General features: G+C 45.6%; 1 pseudogene; it reads left to right on the top strand.

Moving 5' to 3' along the window:
- The window catches only part of LOC148039604 (kinesin-like protein KIN-13A), a 50,310-nt pseudogene that overhangs the window by 10,129 nt on the left and 23,543 nt on the right, over positions 1-16,638 (top strand).

Here is a 16,638-nt window from a genome sequence, read left to right as displayed (position 1 = left end):
GAGACTCCCATGCCTCAATGAATGATCCTAGCTCAGCACAAGAGGATCGTGAAGATATGTTTGAAGAGGGTGCCCCCGAGATAGACCACTTCTCTATGCTCAACCATACTCTATGCCAACATGAGACCCGTCATGCTGAACGACATCGAGAGTTGGAACAACGCCATAGGGAGATGGAAACCCGCCAAGATTATCATCATTCTGAGATGATGGCCAAGATAGACTTACTCATCGAGCACATGGTCGCCCTCATCCCCGCCATTGCACCCCCTGCCCTCGGATCGGCCCAAGGAGCATGTCCCTCCCCGTGAGGCCCACAGTCCTCCCCCCTTGGAGACCGGGCATAGCCCACAAGGTTTTGGTGGCACCCATGGCATTCCCCATAGCACTTATGAGATGGGTGAGCCCTCCACTCGACATGACGAACCCATCCTTCCCTCCCTCATTATGAACCCTTCAAGCCCATCCTTGGGACCAAAACGCCCCCGTAATGGAAGCTATACACACACTCATGGGAATGGTCAGCAAGGGCCTAATGTAAATTTTGGGCAGCATGGAATGCAAGGTGTACATGGACAGCATGCACATGGTAGTTTTGGGCAGCATGGTCATTTTGGACAGCAAAGTCCTAATGTGCAGTTTGGTCCTCGTATAATGCATGGGCAGCATGGCCCCCATGGAAATTTTGGACAGCCAGGGTTTGGATAGCAAGGCATGTATGGGCAGCACAACATACATGGGCAGCATGTAGCACATGGCATACATGGACAAGAAGGCCCAAACGAGCTACGTGATAAGATTGTGTTTACTAAGTTTAATGGGCAATCCTCATCCTTGGCTGAATTAGAGGAATGGACCTCTAAATTGGAAGCCTATTTTCTCATTTACCCCTATACCGATGAGGCAAATATTATTTTTGCCTCCCTTCATCTGGAAGGTTTTGCCCACACAATGGTGGAGATTTATTCAAAGAGAAAATCAGCAGTTTCATGATTGGGAAGATTTCAAGATGCATATGATCCAAGTTTTTGTCTCCCCAGTAGAGAAAGAACATTTGGCTAGGCAATGGTATCAGTTTGATCAGCAAAATCTCATCGTGAGGGAGTATACCAACCAGATTATGAACCTATCCATGTATGTTGAGGCCGTCTCAGTGATGAGGCCAAATTGCATAAATACATTTATGGGCTAGATGTGCATCTTTCACTGATGTAATGGCTCAAAAGCCAACCATCTTGTTTGCAGTCATAGAATTGGCTGAATGATATGGTCGGAAATATCGTCGCAATGAGGGCATGCAGCCCATTGCAGGACAACAAATATACCCTATTAGGCAACCCCCATATGCCTGTAATTATCGCAGCAACAATGCAGGGAATGGCAACCCCAAAATCCCCACTTACCCCACTTTTAATGCTGAAAGGAAATATGGCAATTTTGGGACAACACCCCCTTCCAAAAGTGACCCAAAGTATGCTGAAAATAAGACACGGAATGGCTTCAGTCCTAACGGTCAAAAATTCATTCCTCCCGAGGTTGTCAAGGATCACAAGGCTAAAGGTTTGTGCTTTAAATGTGGGGATAAGTACATGACTGATCATGGATCCAAATGCCCCTTTAAGAATGCCATTGTCAATGTTAATAGCATGTATGTGCTAGAAGATAGTGACAAGCTAGAACAAGACTCACATGACAACTCTCCCATGATGATACTTGTTGAAAATGCTAAATACGACGAGGATCTTGACACCGATCAGTTTTATGACTCACCAAATGGGTTCCCTTTTGACCCTAGTGGTGGCTGCCCCATGGATGGCATGCTTGGGAATGACCCTTTGCACCCCACACTTACCACTATAACATCTTGCTCGATTTCCATGGATGCATGGACTGGCTCTAGGAGCCCAAACACCCTACTGGTACATGGTAACATTGATGGCAAGAATGTATACATTCTAATATATAGTGGCAGCACACACAGTTTTGTGAATAAATCGACTCTTGGCCATTTGACATGTGTTCCTACTGAATTACAGCAACCTCTTAGGGTTCAAGTGGCCAATGCAAGTGAGGAAATAAGCTCCCATGTATATAGACAAGTGTCTCTTATGCTGGCCGAAAATTATACAGCAAAGGTGGACTTAACTACCCTTGATATGGGCCCCGTGGATGTTGTTTTAGGTTGTGATTGGCTACAGCAGTTAAGAAAAATCTCTTTGGACTTCTCTTAGTTGTATATGGAGTTTGTAATGCATGGGCAACTTGTACATTTGGAGGGCATCAAACAAATTGCAAATTTTCAGCTTATAACAACAAGACAACTCAAAAAGGAATTCAAGAAATGCTCACAGATGTTTGTCTTGCATTTGCATAAGAATAATGATGACCAGCACACCTTGGGGAAGCAAAATGCAGCACTAAAAGCACTTTTGGTTGAATATGAGGGCCTATTTCAGCCCCCCACCACTCTCCCACCTCAGAGATCGATGGATCACTCGATTGACTTGGAGCCCCATGCCAAGCCCATCAATAAACCCCCATATCAGCTCTCTAAATGTGAGAGAGAGGAAGTAGCTAAGAAAGTCAAGGAGCTCACTGAAATGGGATTCATAGAGCCTAGCTCTTCCCCTTATACCTCCCCGGTTCTATTGGTTAAGAAAAAGGACGGATCCTTTCGGTTGTGCATTGACTACCGTGATCTCAATAAGATCACCATAAAAAATAGATACCCCATCCCTTGAATCGATGCCTTGCTTGATGAGCTCAAGGGAACATGCTACTTCACCAAGATCAATTTGTGATTCGGCTACCACCAAATCAGAATGAGAGTGGGTGATGAAGTTAAAACAGCTTTCGGACTGACCGTGGCTTGTACCATTTCCTTTGTCATGCCATTTGGGCTCACTAATGCCCCCGCCACGTTTCAGAGCCTAATGAACAAAATATTATAGCCATTCCTTTTCCTATTTGTGTTGGTATTCTTTGATGATATACTCATTTACAGCAAGTCACTGCATGAGCATTTGAAACATGTCAGACAAATTTTTGATATACTAAGAGAGCACCAGTTATTTGCCAAGGAAAGCAAGTGTGTCTTCATGCAAACAGAGGTTGAATACTTGGGACACATTGTTAGTGAAAAAGGCATCCAAGCTAACCCTAAGAAAGTGCAGTGTGTCCAAGATTGGCCCACACCCACTACCACTATCTCCTTGCATGGTTTTCTTGGCCTCTCCTCTTTTTATCGGAGATTTATTTGCCATTATGCCACAATTGTAGCACCATTAACTGACAAGCTGAAAAAAGAGGCTTTCTTATGGGATGAATTGGCTATTCGCAGTTTTTAGCAGCTGAAAGACTTGCTCACTTCAACCCCCATCCTCGTATGCCTCGACTTTTCAAAGGATTTCACCATCCAATGTGATGCTAGTGGATGGGGTATTGGTGCAGTTTTGCTACAAGAACACGGTGTAATAGCATTTGAGAGCCGTAAATTGGATGATAAAGAGAGAGAGTTGCATGTCTATGATCAGGAGATGTTGGCAATCATTCATGCTATTAAAAAGTGGCACCACTACTTGTATGGCAGTAAATTTAAAGTAAAAAGTGACCACTGTGTACTCAAATACTTCTTGACTCAGCCCAACCTCACTCCCAAACAATGTAGATGGGTAGCTACCCTACAAACTATGACTTTGAGATTACCCACACCCGTGGCAAGGACAATGTAATGGCTGATGCACTCTCTCGCATGTGGGCATGAAAGGTTTCATGTATCACTAAAATCCACCATGATTGGATTGAAGAGCTCCAAGAGGCCTACTTGCTTGATGCTGAATTCAACCCTCTTTTTCAGAAATTACAACAAGGTGTTATGGATGACAACTCTCAATATCATCTCCACAATGGCCTAGTTTGGATCCATGGCTATATCGTAATTCCCCAAGCCTCTCCTTTTACCCAAAGGATCCTTGAAGAGATGCATTCTTCACCGATTGTGCTGGCCACTTAGGGGTCTTCAAAACATATGACTGCATTTCAAAAAGCTTCCATTGGAAAGGCCTATGGCGAGATGTTAAAGACTTCGTGTCTAGATGTGTGCCTTGTCAACAAAATAAAGATAGCACTCTTAAACCAGGTGGATTTTTGCAGCCCTTGCCTATCCCCGAAGGAAAATGGACCCACATTACCATGGATTTCATCACCAGTTTACCTACAACCAAGAAGGGTTGGAATAGCATCTATGTGGTAGTTGACTGGCTCACTAAAGCAGCCCATTTCATCCCTACAAAATCTCAATTTACAACATCTCAAGTTGCCACTCAGTTTATGGAACATGTATTTAAGTTGCATGGCTTAATCCACGTCATAGTACATGATCGGGACACCAAATTTATGAGTCAGTTTTGGCAAACAATTTTCATCTCCATGGGGACCAAATTGGCTCCGTCTACATACAGCCTATCATACCCAAACAAATGGGCAGACCAAGTGAGTCAACAAGTGGCTTGAGACTTATTTGCGACATTTTTGTCATTATGTGCAGAATTCTTGGGATGTATGGCTGCATTCGGCTGAATTTTCTTACAACAACTCCACTCATTCGAGCATTGGAGTCTCACCCTTCGAAGCATAGTATGGTTATCCGGTGCCCCTCCCCACCGTGATCTTCAATGAAAAGCTCAACCCCCTTGGAAAAGAAGAGTTGGGGCCGCATGCAAGCTTTACTTCAACAATGCAAGGCAAATCTCAAAAGGGCTCAAGAGCACATGAAGCTCCGTGCTGATGCAAAAAGAAAACCCCTTGACTTTCAAGAGGGTGAATTGGTACTCCTCAAGGTCCCCAAGTCCCGTTATGCTACACTAAAGGATGGTTCTTGCAACATGAAGGGGATCTACAAGCTCTACCCCGAGACCTACGAACCACTTATTGATCAAGCGTTTCAAGCCGAGCGGCCATGGCTACCTCTCACATAGCCGATGCACCATGCCTACCATACGAGTGTAGTGAGTTTACCTTGATGCTCGATCGAGTACCCTCCTCTCTCTTGCACACAAGTAGCTCCACGATCCTTGTGGCAAGCTCAAGCAACCTCAATCCCTCTCCCATGAGCTCCATCCTCCATAGCCGCGCGCGCGAGAAAAGAGAAGAGAAGAGAAGAGAAGAAGAGAAGAGGAGATGGTGAAGAGCTTCACCCTCTTGATCCCTCACTCCCACACTCACTCCCTCACACTCTCACACTCCCTCTCTCAAGAGCACACACAAGCAAGAAAAAGAAGAGAAGAGAAGAAGAAAAGAGCCACTTTTTACCACACACAAGAATGAGCTTCTCATTCACTTTTGAACTTTATATACATGCCCTCCCTTCTTTGGGCGGTCATCCCCTTTTTTTACAAGGCCGGCCATTGGCCTAAGCCCATTTCTCATTTCCCACCATTCTAATTTATCATATTCCCAACTAATACACACAATTTGCATAGGAGCGAGCTTGGCACTCTTTTACAAGGATTTGGGAGCGCTTCCACATTTAATGGTGCGCCTTTTACTCTTTTGTTGTCTTGGGGTGACACTGAGACTTTCTGGGGGTCATGCCCGAACATTTAAATTTTTCGGGGTCTGGTTACTGGTCAAGGCGTCTTTTCCTTCTTTTATCCTGTGCCTTTTTTGCTATTTCCTTTTTTTCCATTTTCCCGCTCCTCTGCTCCATTTTCCCACTCCTCTATGTTGTGGTAAATATGGTAAACATTACCCCCCTCCTACGCCAAGTGCCAGTCCCATGGCACTACGGTGGGAAGTAATGGGATAGTTGGGTCTGCTGCTAAGTGGAATTAGTGGGTAGATGATACAGATTGAAAGGTGAGGCTGTGAATGAGAGGTGATGGAGTTTAATGACGATAACCAGGAGAAATTCTGGCGTGCTTTAGGCTTCATGAAGATGCTCGGCATTCCTCACACAATTGTGGCTTCCATTCTACGACGGCCAATAGGTTTTCCAGTTGGCTGATGAAAAATATGTAGCCGGTCATCCCTCGAGCATCAAAAATGCTTGATCAATAAGCAATCCCTTAAGAGGATAGTATTGGAGGGATTTGTCTTGGAGGAACTCCTCCGAAGTTTGTTTTGACAAAGATATTTTTGTCTTCGCATTGAAGATCTGTGTCTTTGATTAGAAGACCTTTGTCTTGGATTTCAAGATCTTCAGTGCTGCATTGAATATCTTCGCCCTTGCATTGAAAATCTTCAGGCTTGTGGAATCAATAAGCGATCTATAGATCTTGAGGTATTAGGCATGCATCTTTGGAAGATGAGGTTCCAAGATCTATGCCAATGGCAGATCTATTACTAAGTACTCCTTTTGCTTGATTTGGTTCAATCATGGCAGCCATCAGTAGGCAGATGGTTGGCGACATGAATCATGTTGGTCCGTCCAATCCAATGCAAAAAAGCTCCTGAAACAGCAGCAATGGTGTCATGTCCGGCACATGGAAAAAAATTTTGTCATTAAAGGATGCCGTGGGTGATCTTCTTCAGCTGAGTAGCCAGTTCTTGAAACTCAAACATAACCTGCAAGAAAAGTTGTGCACTCCCTAAGGGGTGTGTCTACCTCTCCGTGTAGTGCGTGGTGCCTGTGGCAGTGGAACTGGGAGATGGATCTAACCTTGGGCAAGCCCTTGGTAATGTCCCACACTTGAGGACCCAATTTGTGTGTCGTTGGAGGTGCGGTGCAAGTCTTAGGGTGACAGGTCTGAAAGTCCTGCCCTTGATGTGCCCTAAGTCTGAAGTGGGGAAGGGGCTAGGGAGAACCCTAGGTGCAGTGGTGATTGTGGTGCACAACAAGGCGAAGGGAAGTTGCATGCGCATCATGTGAAGTCCTCTCTCTCTTATCTTTGCTTAGTAGTAGATTCATCCCTTGGCTTTGCTATTCTTTGCTGTTGTCTCTTCTTTCCAGTTCACCCTTTCTTTTGTTGCCTTGTGGCTTCTCTTTTTTTTTTTTTTTGAAGAGGCTATACATAGATGCATGTGATACAAGGGCATGACGGGAGTTTAATCCTCGTCATCCGAATGGTGGGTAGGGGATTGTGGAGGGCGAGGGTCTTTGTTAAGGAATCTGTGACTCAGCAAATAGCCCTTGAGATTGAGGCAAGTTTTGAGAGTGGTGGTGGAAAGGAAAGGGTGGTTGCACTGTGTGAATTTACTATCGCTCATATCCTCAAGTAGTGCAATACAGAAGGTTGGCAAAAGAGTAGAGCGCATCATGAGGCGGGTCATGGTGCTGTTATCTATGGCATTGGGGTCAAAGTAAAGGGGTGGAAGGTGGCATTCTTGAGGTGCAGGCTCTTGGTGGATTAGGACCCTAATTAGTCTAAGATAATTACAGGTTGTTATGAAGGCAGGGTCAGGACAGGATGTGAACTCACTAAGGAATCTATCTATGGAACTGTACAGATTAGGGAGGGTAAATACAAGGGCATCCTTATAGGAGGTGCTATTGGCGTTATAGATGATAGGGAAGTCGAACCTACCATGGATGGACAGATTAAAATCCACACCTACCCTTCGAGGATACGGCATGAAAGTGGGGTCGTTTCTCTCAGAAGGGAGGGTGTTACAAAACGCCATCCAAGCATCAAGGTTGACATAAAAAATGTGTCTTCTCCAAGTGGGTTGGCAATTATAGCCCTCCACCGATCTAGGCACCTGGAGGACTTTATCATGCCAAAATTCGCGGTCTTCAGTTCCCCAAGCAGTTGGGTTGGCCTCTCGCTTCGCTAGCCACTAGTCCTTGATCCTTGCACCCATAGCGATTACATCGTTTACAAGTTCAATGGGCATTACTCTATTTAGTGTAGTGGGAAGCTAGAAGCTCAAGTCGAAGGGGTTGCGGGCACATTCCTGCTGTTCCTAGATGATCAGCTCTGCATGGAATCCAGCGGGGAGGTCCTCAGGGCGCAGTGGGAGAGGGGCAGGTTGTCTTGGGATAGGTCTAACGTTCAGCTTCTTCCTTGCCTTCTCCACCATTTCTCTTCTGCGCTTAGCCAGAGCTGCTTTCCTCTCAGCGGATGTGTCAGTGGGTTGCACTTCATCTTGTCATGGAGGAGGGGGTGGTGGGACATAGTCCTCCTCCTGAGGTCCCAGATCAAACTCTGGTTCACCCCCTTCTACTTGCACGTCTTCTTGCCCCTTCTCTTCTGTGAAGCCAAGCTCGTCGATTTCCTGCACCATCATGCCTACCTGTGTAAGGTATTTTCTTTGCTCCTCCAGGCTCTACGGTGGGCCTCCTAGTTGCAGTGGTATATGCAGGCCTACTGTTAGGGCTCAGTGTGCAATGGCTAGCTTCTTCTGCACAGCTGATCATTGGCCTCATTTTCTTCTGTTTTGGCGGAGTGAAGCAGCGTGTTGAGGAAAGTGTGCTGCTGGGCTATCATAGAGAGCTCGGCAGCCTCTGCCTGATTTTCAACCAACACTCTATCTCCTTCTGCTTTGGCCAATCGCGTGCCAGGTCTCTTACCCTCCTTTCATTGTGGTCAGCCCGTTCCTTCACTCTCTTCTCCATATCTTCCAGGCTCTCCCCCTGATGGAGGGTCATAGCCATGAGTCGTTACTCTTGATCTTCGAGCTCTCGGTGTAGGCAGGACTGCTCCTAGTGTTCATTGGCGATCTGTGCATTGAGTTGATCCAGCTTCACCTGCATTCTTCGCACCTGCTCTTCTCTTAGCTGGTCTAGCTCTACAATCTCCTATTTGATCTTCTCAAGCTGATTTTGTGCCTCCAGGTTGATTGCAGTGAGCTGGTCGTTCTTGCGTTGCAAGTGAGCAGTGGTCTCCCTCTCTCCGTTGAGGCAATCCATTAGTATTTTTCTTCTTCCCTCCCAGGCAGCATCATGTTCCTTTAGGGCTTTTGCTTCTTCTGCATCTCTATTGTTGGCTTCCTCCTTTAGCACAGTAATCTCCCTTTGGTATTCTACTATCTGTTTAGTTTTCTCCAGCTGGAGAGTGGCTCTTGATTCTCGCTCTGTTGCCAACTCTTCCATGGCAGTTCTCTTCTCTTCCTTGGCCTTTTCCAGCTATGAGAGCAGCTCTTTAACATACTCATTGTACTGGCTTGCTGGAGGTGGGGGATGGAACATGGTGGCAATGGTGATAGTGGCTTCTGTTTTCTGTCTTTTAGGCTCTGGCCTTGGCTCCACATCAGCCGTGGCTGCCCTCTTCACTCCTGACACTGGGGTGGCCATGCCCACTTCTCTTGCCAACTCCCTTTCCACCAGGAACTCCAGCCATGTGACCATATTGCTCTCATCGACCTTTGGCGAAGTTCCTGAGGTGGGGATGGTTATTACGGAAGCAGCATGGCTAGTTGGCACAAAACTAGTAGGGACAGGTGTGATGGCCTCCTTGCCCTTGCCCTCTATGACCGGAGGCAGCGAGATGGGATCTGGCACGTTCAAGCTCGTATCCGGGTTCTCATCCTCCTGGGGCGGGGTTTGCTTTCCTTGTCGTTGATGTTGTTCCACAGATAGACGAATTGTAAGTTCTACATCTTCTTGTTTCTTCTTCCTCAAGGCTTCTTCCTCCTCCTTAGCCCTTCTTTTCCTCTCCTCTTTGGCCTTTCTAGACTCCTCTTCCATTCTCTGTGCATCCTCTTTTTCTTTCCTTTTCCTCTCTGCTTCCTGGGCTCTTGAAACTCTTTGCGATTTTTGCAGTTCTTCTTTCTCTTTCTTCCTCCTTTCTTCTTCCCTTTGTTGTTGGAAGCGCTAAGTGCGCTGCTCTCTTTGCTACTGCTGGCGCTGTTCTTCTTGCTTTTCTTCTTCATCACTACTCTCACATCAGTTTCTGTTTCCTTGTCAAAGCCAGAGGATTCTTCATAGTGTGGTGAGGGTGGCAGTCTCTCCTGGTCCTCCTCTCCTGCTCCTCCTCTAATGCTCATGTCTCCTTTACTGCTTCTTCAATGAGGGCGGTTAGTACACCTCCATATCCAATGAATGATGCTTTGGAGACGGCCTTCTTCCTGTCTTTTGCTGCTGGGGATTCACCTCCAGCAAGTTGGCTTCCCAGATTCAGCGCTATGGCGGCCTTCTCGATTGTGTGCCTTACATACTCATTCCAGTCGACCTCTTCTGGTGCATTGGCCGCGAGGCTTTTGAGCACAGGCACATTTGTTCCGCCCATATAGGCAGTGTATCGATGGCTGGAGAAGAGGGTGTGCATGACTTTAGCACGCATGCGGATTTCGTCATCAGGGATGTCTTGGATGTTGACTCCGTCATTGGACCGCACCTGGTTCCTGTCCATTTTTAGCATGGCAAAGACATCCCTTTTTGGTCTCTTTACGGCCCTTGATTCCAGGCCCAGTGCCTTTTCTACTAATTCCTTGCTTAAGGGCACCCTGACTTACCTAGCAGCCTCCCCCCTTCCCACAGTCACCATGGCACTCTTGGAGGCAAATTCGAAAGTTCGTAAGAACTCAACACACCTTGCATGATCCACCCTTTGCTCCACCTTCTCCACATACTTGGTCATTTTGCACTTTTCTATGACCTACTTAGCTGCTTCCTCCGTTTCCACGACCCTGGATAGGTTGTGGACAGTTCAGAAATTCAACCGTCCGTAAGCTTGAATTTCCAGATTCAGCATGCATTTTTTCTTTTCTTCTTTCGTGAAGGGAAGCTTATGAGCGTGATCGTGATGAGCCATCTTGGGTTCTTGCCCAGCAAAAATACTTTTCATTAATCACAAGTGGAAAAGGGAAACATGGCTAAATGAAGCTAAGCATGAAACGCAAACAGGAATGTAAAGAACTTGAACAATTTTGCTCACTAATTTTTATTTTGATCACTACTGAGTTCAACCTTTCAACAATTATTTATGCCTTCTTGGCCTTCCTCCCCCTCGAAAAGATGAAAATCCTTCCTAGAATTTGAACGAAGTGGTGAGGATATCAAAGGTGATTGTGATGGGGTGTTCCGGCCAACGGCCACTCATAAAATGCAGGGTTGTTCTCAAGTTGAGCGTGACGATCAAGTTCACATGGTTGTACAAAAACTTGGGAGATATAGGTCAAGACATCGTGGAAAATATCTCCGGTATTAAGGCGGCTTGCAATGTGCAGTTCTTCTTCCGTAAGGAATTGGTCAATGTAAGGATGGGCTAGGACCTGGCTATCTAAGTGTTGATTCCGGGTAATGGCCAAAACTCTAAATGAAAGAGGTGCCACATAAGTAGGATTGTACTCTATGGTCTTGATTTCCCTCCTTTGTTCAGCATTTGTCATGATATGACAGCCTTTCTTTTCCCATTGGGTCCGCAGAGTGAACTACTGCTGTAAGAACGAGGAAGTTGAGCTTGCAAGTTGCATGAGCTCATGTAATTCTTATTCGGGAGCAGAACGAGGAGGCTTACGGTATGAGGTGATTAGTCGCCTGAGAACAACTTGCTCCTTTGAGATTTCTTTATTTGCTATTAGTTCAACAGCAATCTTGGGGAATTTGACGGTCATAAACTCGTATTCCTCCCAAGTGCATGGTAACGGTCATAAACTCGTATTCCTCCCAAGTGCATGGTAATGCACGAACATCGAAAACAATTGGTTCATCAAGAAGAGCTAGGTCCAACCGCTCATAACTCCTCGCAAATGTGGTGAAAGTGTGGTCTAACACCTTAATGCAGGTCACAAGGTCATCTCCCAAAGTTTCAGCAAGGTCTTTAGCCAAGGAAAGGAAAGAGCACATCGCATAGGAAGGCCTAAGACTTACTAGTGGTTATGGTGCAATTGAGCTGGACAGCAGTGACTCCATTGCTAGTGTCACGGGTGTGGCTTTGCACTCCGCAGCACTTTGAAGTGCTGTAGGAAGCTTTGGTGGCATGGAAGTTGTGATGGGTTCTGAGTGCTCAGTCACGGAAGTATTCAACTCTTTTGAGTGAGGTAAGCTTGAGGCTTTTAGCGATTTCTTTGGTCGATAAATTAGCTGGGACTTATGAGTCACAGCCGGTAGTGATTTACTAACTACGGCCCAGGCGCTATGTTTGCAAGCCTCTCTCACTAGAGTGAGGTTGCTTGGAGATGAGCCTTTAGACTTGCCCTTCTTAGGCACCCAAATCCAGGGGTTGCCTTCATAGTAGCCTTGTGCTTGCAAGAGATTCTTGGGGATCCATTGCGGCGTGGTTGTGTGCCTTTGTGGATAGCATCCAAATTGCCTCTTAGTCCGTGATGACTGATTGTTTTGGTGTTTAGAAGCATGTTTGGGTGGTCTACCCGAAGGTGGTCTTTGCCGCTTTGGCACCCATATAAGCTTAGACTCCTTGGCCTTGTGAGCACTCTTGGTGGGTTTGGGTCTAGGGTCTAGAGCTTGGCATGAGACTTTAGTGTCCTTCTGTGTAGACTAGAGCGTAAGTGCAGTCGTAGCGATTTCTACCGGTGGCTTCATATTGTTGAAAGAGTCAGAACAGCCCTTGCTAAAAGGCGTCACTATGCGCACATTGCCTATAGCAAGATGGATGCGATCTAGATTATAATCCACATTACAATTCGACTTCTTCTTAAAAGTACAACCTAATAGTGACATACTACCGGCCCCTTTTATGTTAGGCAACATGTAAAAGAAAGCTGGTATACATTCAGACTCGATAGAAATGACCACTTTGCACTTCCCTAAGAGCGTGTAAGCATTGCCCCCAAGTGGGGTGGGTTTGGCATTGGTGGGCTGCAGTTTAGGTTGACCAATGCGTGTCCAATGGTCATGCATCAAGATATTGTAATCGGCACCTTCGTCAATCAAAGCATCAAAAGAATAGGTCTTTTCCACAGTGACGGTGATTTGTAAGTAGGCGGGTGCCACTGCTTCTTCATCTTGATCTGTTATTTCCGTAATAGTAGCCACGCAAACGTTGACAGGGGCTTCCAACATAGGTGGCTCATGCAACGGGTGGGAAGGAGGATAGTATTTTTTTATGCGGCTGCCATTGAAAAATCCGATTCCTTCGCCTTCGAGCATCTCTAATTCAGCGTTGCCCGTTCGACTAATTGCATGTACTCGGAAAGGTCCCAGTCCAAGGAGTTTCATTTTCTATTTGTGACCCTTCACAGAGTATAGCAGAACGAGATCCCCCTGATCAAAGTCGCGTTGTTTGACATGCTTGTCAAACCACATTTTCCTTCGTGCTTTCTCACAAATCAGCACATGGGTGGCCAAGAGCCAAGTTTCCGTGAGACGTTCTAGCTCTACCAAGCGATTTGTCCAAGCGTCTCTTCCCTCCCAGTGCTCCTGCATTGCTATCCTTAAGCTAGGGACAAAAAACTCTAAGGGCAGAATGGCCTCCGTTCCATAAGTCAACCTAAAGGGCGTCTGGCCTGTAGCCGTTTTATAAGCCATACGATAGGCCCACAAGGCCACCATTAACTTGTTGTCCCAGTCACTCCGAGATGTAGATACCACTTTTGTGAGTACATTGACTAGGATTTTATTGGTGGATTCCGCTTGTCTGTTAGCCTGAGGGTAATAGGGCGAGGATTTCCTGTTGAATGATTAGAAAAGTAGAGAGCAGATGCGATATCACCTCATTAATGAAGTGTGTGCCCTGATCACTGACTAATTCTATTGGACACCCAAACCGTGAAATGACCTGCTCCCACAAGAACCTTGCAGTGGTTCTAGCGTCCTTCTTCCTTGTAGCTCTTGCCTCAGCCCACTTCGTTAGGTAATCAGTTGCCACTATGATGTAGCGAGCCTGAGAGTACTGTGCCGCGGGACTGATAGGTCCAATGACGTTGATGCCCCATTTTTCAAAGGGTTGTCGGGCTATGACAAGGGTCAACTCCATTTTATCTTTGTGCACGGGTACTTGGTTCTTTGGCATTCGTCGCAGTGCTTCACAAATTTAGCAGCATCACAGAAGAGGGTGGGCCACCATAGTTGGGATTGCAGCACCTTTCAGGCTGTTGTATCCCTGCTAAAGTGTCCTCCAGTGATCCTGCCGTGTGCTTCTTTCAATGCATTGTGCATCTCGTGCTCACACATGCATCTGCACAACAAACCATCTTGTCCTAACCTATAGAGTTGGCCAGCTATCAATTGGTATGGTTGGATTTTCAAAATAAGTCTCCTAAGCCTGGCCTTCTCAATTGGTCTCTCAGGTAATCCATTTTCCAGCACACCTGAACTACATCATCGGCCCAATAGGCATCAAATCATCTTTAAACAATTCTCTCTCACTAGACAGGTTAAAGAGATGAGTATCCGGTAAATCGTTAGGTATGCCTTGTCCAGGGGCTTCTCCTATGGGTATGCGGGACATATGGTCAGCCATGTAATGCTGCTTTCCTTGGCGGACCACCACAGAGAAGTCAAATTCCAATAGGAGAAGTAACCATCTAGCTATGCATCCTGTAGCGCAAGGCTTGTTCACAAGATAGAGCAAGGCTTGATGGTCAACAAAGAAGATAAAGGGAGTGGCCAACAGGTAATGTCTAAATTTCTTTACAGCAAATACCATGGCCAACCCCTCCCTTTCTGTACTGGAATATTTCATCTCGATCTCTGTGAGCTGCCTGCTCTAGCAAAACTCACTGGATAGTCTAAGTTATGTTCACCAAGCTGGCATAACACAGCCCCAATAGCAAACTTAGAGGCGTCTATGTGCACATGAAACGTTATGTTCTAGTCTGGGGCTCGTAAGATTGGTGCAGTGGTAAGAGCCTTCTTCAACTCTTCATATGCACACTGGCATTCTTCAGTCCACTCGAACACGATCAACAGCTTGTAGAATGGTCTAGCAATCAGTGCGTAATTTAGTACAAAGCGGTGATAGTATCCCGTATGTCCTAAGAAACACTGAACTCTGTGAGAAATGCGGGATCTAGAGCATGGCAAAAAACCGGAAGCTATGGAGGATGGAAAAAGAAGTGTAGACTCATGATGGAAAGGACACTGTTTGTTACACAAGTGAATTAGGTTCCAAGATTGAGACTTGGACTCATAAACACAATCTTGTGTATGTGGACAATGACATTGACACTTTACTGAAATGAAAAGAGTACTATCATTGCATTAAGAAAGGAAGCAAGTACAATGCTTTATAGGAAAGTAGGAAACTGCAGTAGGCACCATTGTGCATATGGGATAAGTTAGCCTGCATATCCTTGATCCTGAGACTCCATACAAAGAGGCTGTTTGAGTGTGATTGCTGATTCTCAACACCCCTCCTCAATCACAACTAGAAAAGGCACAAAGTGTGTAGAGGCTGTAGTGAGAACCACCTGCAAAGTGTGGGCATACCACAGACATGGCAAAACACCAGAGGCTGTCGCTGAAAAAGCTAAGTGTGGGTACCATAAACATGGTGGACATCCAGAGGCTGTAACAGGGGCCTCACAAAGTGTACAGGGACTGTAATGCCAAGTTACATAAGGAGTTTACAAAGCTTATGGCAGGAAGCATTAGGGCAAGGAAGTACAAGGCTTTTAAAACAGTCTATCAGAATTATGAGAGTACAAGGACTGATGAGTCTTGTCCTTCCGATCCTGGTGGTCTTCATCTTCATCTTCTTCTTCCTTTGCTCCATTTTCTTCTTCTTCTTTGACTGCGACTAGATAGGCCTTTTGGGATCTCTTTCTTGCGTGGCAGAACTTCTCGGTGTGTCCGGTTCTTTTGCAGAAGTCACAAAAGAGCTGATCCTTCTTGCCTTTGTACCTGTTGCCAACATATAATGCATGCTCATCTCTAGAGGTACTTGGTTCTTCTTTAGTTTTTAGCTTCTTTTCTTCTTCTAACAGTGATGCCTGGATATCAACAAGTTCAGGATTTGTCATGTTGATTAAAGTTGTTGATACATTATTATATTCAGGAGGCAAACTCTTAAGTAGAACACCGATGCAAACATCTTCATCCATTTTAATGTTGATTCCTGCAAGTTGGGTTAGGAGTCCTTCCATGTAATTAAGATGTGTGGCAAGTGATGTGCTGGACTTCATTTCAAGCCTGAAGAACTCAATCAGGAGACCATACTTTGATGATTTAGATTGTGCACCGAACAGGGTGTCAAGTCTTTTCCATGTATCCTGTGAGGTCTCACAGTTATCCACATGGTGGATATAACTGTCGTCTAGCTCCAGTTTGATAATGGCCTGAGCTCTGTCATCATTCTTTTGCCAAGTAGTTGCAAGGTCCGCGTCGCGAGGTTTCTTCTCTTTGCCATTTGTGATGGCCCAGAGACCCTTTTTCATCAAGATGAGCTTGATGCGGGTTTGCCAGGTGTGAAACCCGACTCCTTTGAATCGAGCATTTGGAGAGTCTTTGCCCATGTTAGATTTACGGGAACAGTAGCAAATCAACTTCAGACTTATTAGATTTGAGCAACAGAAGAATTGGTTGAGAGACACAAGTGCTAAAAAACACTAACTGAGTGTCAATGAATACCAGATCTGCAAAAGTCTTTTACTCTTTTAAAATCCAAGTGATCTTCCCCTTCTTGATTTGATGCTGATGCCTTCAGATCTGAGTGACAGTACTTTAATGAACTTCAGAGAGTATTGCTCAGTGATTAAAATCACTGTTGATAACTTCAGTGAGAGAAATAGTGAAAAATGTCAAGATTTTGAAGCTTTGGCTATGGTGGAATTAGGGTTTTTGAGACAGGGGCCTGGTTT

The sequence above is a fragment of the Lygodium microphyllum genome, chromosome 2, assembly GCF_053477565.2.
Source record: "Lygodium microphyllum isolate KBCC chromosome 2, Lygodium_microphyllum_v1.1.10, whole genome shotgun sequence".
NCBI lineage: Eukaryota > Viridiplantae > Streptophyta > Polypodiopsida > Schizaeales > Lygodiaceae > Lygodium > Lygodium microphyllum.
Note: the sequence above shows the minus strand (reverse complement) of the source record. Positions and strands in the feature narration are given on the sequence as shown.